This window comes from Pipistrellus kuhlii, unplaced genomic scaffold (assembly GCF_014108245.1).
Source record: "Pipistrellus kuhlii isolate mPipKuh1 unplaced genomic scaffold, mPipKuh1.p scaffold_m20_p_15, whole genome shotgun sequence".
Lineage (NCBI taxonomy): Eukaryota > Metazoa > Chordata > Mammalia > Chiroptera > Vespertilionidae > Pipistrellus > Pipistrellus kuhlii.
The window spans coordinates 12,578,545-12,585,350 of record NW_023425460.1 but is presented as its reverse complement, the minus strand read 5'-3'; positions in this window follow the sequence as shown (position 1 = coordinate 12,585,350).

Sequence of the window (6,806 nt, the reverse complement as noted above, 5' to 3'; positions counted from 1 at the left end):
TATATAATACAGAAATATGCTAATTAACCGGGCACAGTAACCAGTCAACCAGCGTGGCGGGCAGGGGCCTCGGTGCACCTGATCTGGGGGAGGGCCTGATCAGCAGCGGCTGAAGCTGCTTTAAGGGCAGGAGAGCAAGGCAGGGCACGGCAGGACCGGCGACTTGGGGTGGGCTCCTATTTCTAAACAATAAAAGTAGTAAACCTCTGGCCAGACTGACCATAAAGGGGGCGGGGGGGGGGGGGGGGGGGGAGAAAGACACATGTTACTCTTATTGAGGTAGGATAGTTAAGAAGCTAGAAAAATTCCTGAGAGAGTGGAATGGGGAAACTGAGATAAGATAACTAAACAAGGCCAAACAATCTGAACAACTTACAGCCAGTTAGTGAATTGCAAGACCTAATCTTCCCTAACCAAGGACACTGGAGAAAAAATGGTTTATACCTCTCCTCCCTGATCACAGAATGCATAGATTAAATTACCCTGGCTGGGAAAATAGAAAACTGAGACCCAATTAACACCTTTTGTGCCAGCTAAACCCAAAGACAGATGAAGTCAGGGGAACAAATAACAAAAACCCAATAAAAGCCAGACAGAACCAAAATAAAACAAAAACGATAAAACAGACCAAGGAATAGTCAAAAATTCTTCTATGCACTCATTTGATGCATCAGCCATATTAAAAACGCACCCGCAAAGATGATGAATATTCTACTGAAACCCTCCCCTAAGATTCTCCCCGGCAGAAGAGAGAGAAAACCCTCAAGACAAAGACCCAGTTTGGGCTCCCTCTTGAGAACCCCCATGTCCCTTCTCAGGCATGAACTATTTACTTCCTCCTAAACTGGAAGGGACCCCATGAGACTTGCAACCCGGGGGGACAGTGGGAAGCAGCAGCTTGTCCTGGGCTCACCCCTGATCCTGCCTGACTTTCCAGGGAGCTAACAGCAGCCCCCCCTTGGCTCTCTTTTTTCCTATAACGTTTCCAGGGAGCCAAAGCCTAGGCTCTCTCCCTTGTGGCAACTTCTATCCCAAGTCCTCCCTTTGCTTCCCTCTCCTCAGCTTTAAAAGCATACTCTCAAAATCACCTGGACTCGTTTGGGGAAATCTTTCCTGCATAAAGTCAAGAATCCACGTATTACAGGCCAGCCTGAGGCAGACTCGCTCTGGGCCTGGGTCCCATCCTGTAACATTATCAGGAATAAGAGAGGAGACATTATGCCAGACCCCACTGACATCAAAAAGAGTAACAAACAGCCGAAACTGGTTTGGCTCAGTGGATAGAGCGTCGGCCTGCAGACTGACCCAGGTTCGATTCCGGTCAAGGGCATGTACCTTGATTGCGGGCACATCCCCAGTAGTGGGTGTGCAAGAGACAGCTGATTGATGTCTCTCTCATCAATGTTTCTAACTCTCTGTCCCTCTCTCTTCCTCTCTGTAAAAAAATCAATAAAATATATATATATTTTTTAAAAAAAGAGTAACAAATATTGCAAACAAGTCTATTCCCATAAGTTAAATTACTTAAAGAATTCACATAAGAATAGATAATCTTCACTGTCCCATATCTATTAAAGAAATTAAATTTGTAGTTTAAAATCCTCGAGTAAAGAAACTCCAGTCTACCAAACATTTAAGTTATAAATAATACCATAAAATAAAAATCACTTTCCAACTCATTTTAGGAAACCTGAATTTAGCCATTGATATTTCTGGATCATTTATTACAGTAATCTACCCTAGACAGCTATGACAGTGGCTTTTGCTATGTTCTCTTGCGACCCTTTATACCTCTGTAGTTCAGTCTCCCATTTGCTCTTTCTAGGAGCAACTTCTGTCACCCACTTCCTGAGTTTTAGTGATGCTTTATGTAGAAATAAACACATGTGCCGGTGATATATTTATGCTAGCAAAAGATGGGAAATACACGAATTATCCCATTAATGAGGAACTGGGATAATTCGTGTATTTCCCATCTTTTGCTAGCATAAACCATGGCACAGTGATTATCCTCCCATAGAGATGGCATTTTATACATATGGCATATGCACTTCACATTTTGATAGACAGTGCATTCCAGAGGGTACCAATTTACACTCCTATCACTTGCCCTTCACATCCTTGCCAATGCAAGATACTGAAGCATAGAAACCTCCACCTTGTATAAAACTGCTGCTTGAATTCTCTGCTATTGTTAGATAGTCCTTAGTCCTCTAAACTCTGTTACTGTAAAGTCTTGTCACTTTAAGTCAGTCTCTTATTCTATACAATGACTTTAGTTCAAATAGAAAAAGATAAACTTAACTGTCTGACCTTGCAAGCTAGCCATCCAATGTAATAGACTAATACTGATAAAATTCCCATATTCTTATGTCAAGTACAAACTCATTATGTATTCAAGTTTACAACTGTCTGTAACAATAACTCACACAGAGCTCTTTGTAATAACTACAAACAAAGAGGCCGAAAAGCATAAATACGGGAGGCTTCCTGTATGTGGTGCTCAGAGATTTGGAAGAGACACCTCCCTCTGAGCTGCACACAATAAACGACTCCTAATTAATTGTCTTATTAAGGCATCTCTTATCTCATTCAAGGATTTACAATACAACAACATGACCTAATGTATTAGTTTGATATGTGAAAAATGGTATCTCATTGTAGATTAATGAGTATTTCTCTCATTATGAGTGAAGTTTTACATTTTCACATATTTAGAAGCCACTTACATTCTCTTTTCTGTGAATTGAACACTTAATTTTCAGCTGGGCTAACAATCTTTTTCTTGTTGATTGGTGAGAATTCTTTACCTATCAAAGGAAATGTATTTACATTTAAAAAAATATATTTTATTGATTCCCCATTGAGAGGAAAAGAGAGGGATAGAGCTAGAAACATCGATGAGAGAGAAACATTGATCAGCCGCCTCCTGCACAACCCCTACTGGGGACAAACCCACAACCAAGGTACATGCCCTTGACCGGAATCGAACCTGGGACCCTTGAATCCGCAGGCCAAGGCTCTATTCACTGAGCCAAACCAGTTAGGGCTGTATTTACATTTTATAATAGAGTTAAGGTCATTCAACAGATGGATTCTGCTGCTTAAAACCAAAATTTGAAAATCACTGCCTATGCTACGCTGTAACCTGGCCTTGCTAATGAAATCCTGTCTCCTATGCCCTAGGAAACCTTTGTTAGTTAGAGCCCCAATCAGTACCACTTGCCCAGTGTGGCTGAAACTCTAAGCCAGAGTTTCTCAACCCTGACACTGTTGACATTTTGGCTGGATAAATCTTTCTTGCTCAGCGGGCTGTCGTCTGCATTGTAGAACATTTGGCAATATCCATCCCTGGCCTATCTGGGGAATGTTGGTGGTACAGTCTCCCCTGAGTTATGACAACAACAACAACAAAAATATCTCCACATTGTCAAGTATACCCCAGAGAAGGGGTAAGGTTGCAAAACCGCTGTGATTTGAGAACCACTGGTCTAGGTTTTAATATTTCTGGTGGAAGGCAGGCTGCATTACCAAATCGTCTATTTAGTTTAAAAGTCCCAGAGAGCTCAAATGGAGGCAGCTTGATAGGATGCAGAATTCTAAGGTCTGTAGGGAAGTACAACACTGTATCTAATAAAAAAGACAAAATAACATACAGGAAGCCACGAAAGAATAACACCTCTTACATTTGTGTTTATACGCAGGAAATTTAAAAAGTGGTGTAAGTCAGAAAAGTCAGTCAACTGCTCCCACCTCACAGAGTGTGGAGGCTTATTGAGACTGTAGAGCAGGCGTCCTCAAACTTTTTAAAGTGGGGGCCAGATCACGGTCCCTCAGAGAGCTGGAGGGCCGGACTATATGAACTACTAATTCCTACTGTAACACCTCGGCTGCGCTCACTGCCCAAAAAACCTGGCGGGCCGGATCAGACTCCTCTGCGGGCCGAATGTGGCCCGCGGGCCGTAGTTTGAAGACCCCTGCTAGAGTCTAGCCCTCAGGTGGCTATTTCAAAAAATGGTCACTCTTTTTCTTTTTAAACTAAAAATAATGTACTCATTTTAATACATACAATTTTAGCAAGAAACACTTATTTTTAAAAAATATGTATTTTTATTTCAGAAAATATACCTTTTACTGGAATAATGTTTATGAAATAAGGCATTTTTTTAATCAACATAAAGACAACTGTGGCTCATACAACCGCTTCTCTATCATAAATACTGACATCTTTAGTTCACTCACTATCAATAATAAATATATTTTCTGATGAAGACTGAAAAAGAAGTTATTATTTAGCATTCTTTTTTTAAATTTTATTTTATAAAGATATATTTTATTGATTTTTTTTTTAAAATATATTTTATTGATTTTGTACAGAGAGGAAGGGAGAGAGATAGAGAGTTAGAAACATCGATGAGAGAGAGTCATCGATCAGCTGCCTCTTGCACACCCCCTACTGGGGATATGCCCGCAACCAAGGTACATGCCCTTGACCGGAATCGAACCCGGGACCCTTCAGTCCCCAAGCCGACGCTCTATCCATTGAGCCAAACCGGTCTCGGCTATTTTATTGATTTTTTTACAGAGAGGAAAAGAGAGGGATAGAATTAGAAACATCCATAAGAGAGAATCATCGATCAGCTGCCTCTTGCACACCCCCCACTGGGGGGGGGGGCCTGCAACCAAGGTACATGCCCTTGACTGGAATCGAACCTGGGACCTTTCAGTCCGCAGGCTGACGCCCTATCCACTGAGCCAAACCGTTTTCAGCTTTTAGCATTCCTGATGGAGAGGTTGGACAATGGAAAGGTTAAGGACACATCAATAAATATTTCTTGCCCTAGCTGGTTTGGCTCAGTAGACAGAGCGCTGGCCTGCGGACTTAAGGGTCCTGGGTTCAAGGGCATATACCTGAGTTGTGGGCTCTGTTCCTGGTTCCGGGCCTGCAAGAGGCAACCGATCAATGATTCTCTCATCATTGATGTTTCTATCTCTCCCTCTCCCTTCTTCTCTAAAATCAATAAAACATATTTAAAAAAAAGAGAGAGAGAGAGAAACCAATGCATGGGAGAACATACTTGCCAATGTTATATCCAATAAGGGCCTAATCTCCAAATTTTAGAGAACTCATACATCTTAATAAAAGGAAGATAAATAATCCAATTAAAAAATGGGCAAAAGACCTAAATAGATATTTTTCGAAAGTGGACATACAGAAGGCCAAGAAACATATAAAAACATGCTCAAAGTCACTAACCAGTCATCTGAGAGATGCAAATCAAAATGACAGTGAGGTACCATCTCACACCTGTCAGAATGGCTATCATCAACAAAGGACAAGTGCTGCCGAGGATGCGGAGAAAAAGGAATCCGAGTGCACTGCTGGTGGGAATGCAGACTGGGACAGCCACTGTGGAGAAGTGTGGAGTTTCCTCAAAAAATTGAAACTGGCCAAAACCGGTTTGGCTCAGTGGATAGAGCGTCTGCCTTCGGACTGAAAGGTCCCAGGTTTGATTCTGATCAAAGGCATGTACCTTGTTTGCAGGCACATCCCCAGTAGGGGGTGTGCAGGAGGCAGCTGATCCATGTTTCTCTCTCATCGATGTTTCTGACTCTCTATCCCTCTCCTTTCCTCTCTGTGAAAATCAATAAAATATAAATTTTTAAAAAATTACAACTGGAACTCCCATTTGACCCAGTAACCCCACTCCTAGGACTATATCCCAAGAAACCAGAAACACCAATCAGAAAGGACATATGCACCTCTATGTTCATAGCAGCACAATTTATCAGAGCTAAGATTTGGAAACAGCCTAAGTGCCCATCAGCAGATGAGCAGATTAAAATACTGCGGTACATCTGCACAATGGAATACTACACTGCTATAAAAAAAAAAAAAAGAAAGCTCTTACCATTGGCAACAGCATGGATGGAGGTGGAGATCGTCATGCTAAGCGAAATAAGCCAGTTGGAGAAAGATAAATATCACATGATTCCACTCATTTGTGGAATATAATGAACAACAAAAACTAATAAACAAAAATAGATCCAGAGACAGAGAAGCATTGAACAGACCATCAAACCTCAGAGTGAAGGTAGGGGTGGTGGTGGTGGTTGGGAGTACGGGGGAGAGATCAACCAAAGGACTTGTATACATGCATATGAGCATAACCAATGGACACGGACACTAGAGTGGTGAGGGCATGTGCTGGGGTTTGGGGGTGGCCTGGGAGAGGTGGATGGGGGCAAAAGGAGACATATGTAATATACTTCAAAAAATAAAGCATTAAAAAAAAAAAGATTACTACTACTTAGTGGAGTAATAATTACTCCTATTAAAAAAATTGTTTTGCCCTAACCAGTTTGGCTCAGTGGACAGAGCCTCTCAGCCTGCAGACTTAAGGGTCCCAGGTTCGATTCTGGTCAAAGTCATGTACCTTGGTTGCAGGCACATCTCTAGTAGGGGGTGTGCAGGAGGCAGCTGATTGATGTTTCTCATCGATATTTCTAGCTCCCTCTCCCTCTCCCTTCCTCTCTGTAAAAATCAATAAAAAATAAAATTGTTTTTTTTTTGCCTATGTGAGATACGTCATGGTTTTACCTGTATGTTCCTATGAATAGATTAGAACATTTTAAATGTTTATGTAGTTATATATATTTTAAATGGCTACTTAGTTAAAAAAAAAAAAAGCTCTTCCTTAATGCAGTTATATAATGTCCTAAAATGCCTTATTTTTATTGTATTTTTTCATTAGCTCTTCAACCCACTGGGATTTATTTTTAGTGTGAGGTAGGACTCTATGTTT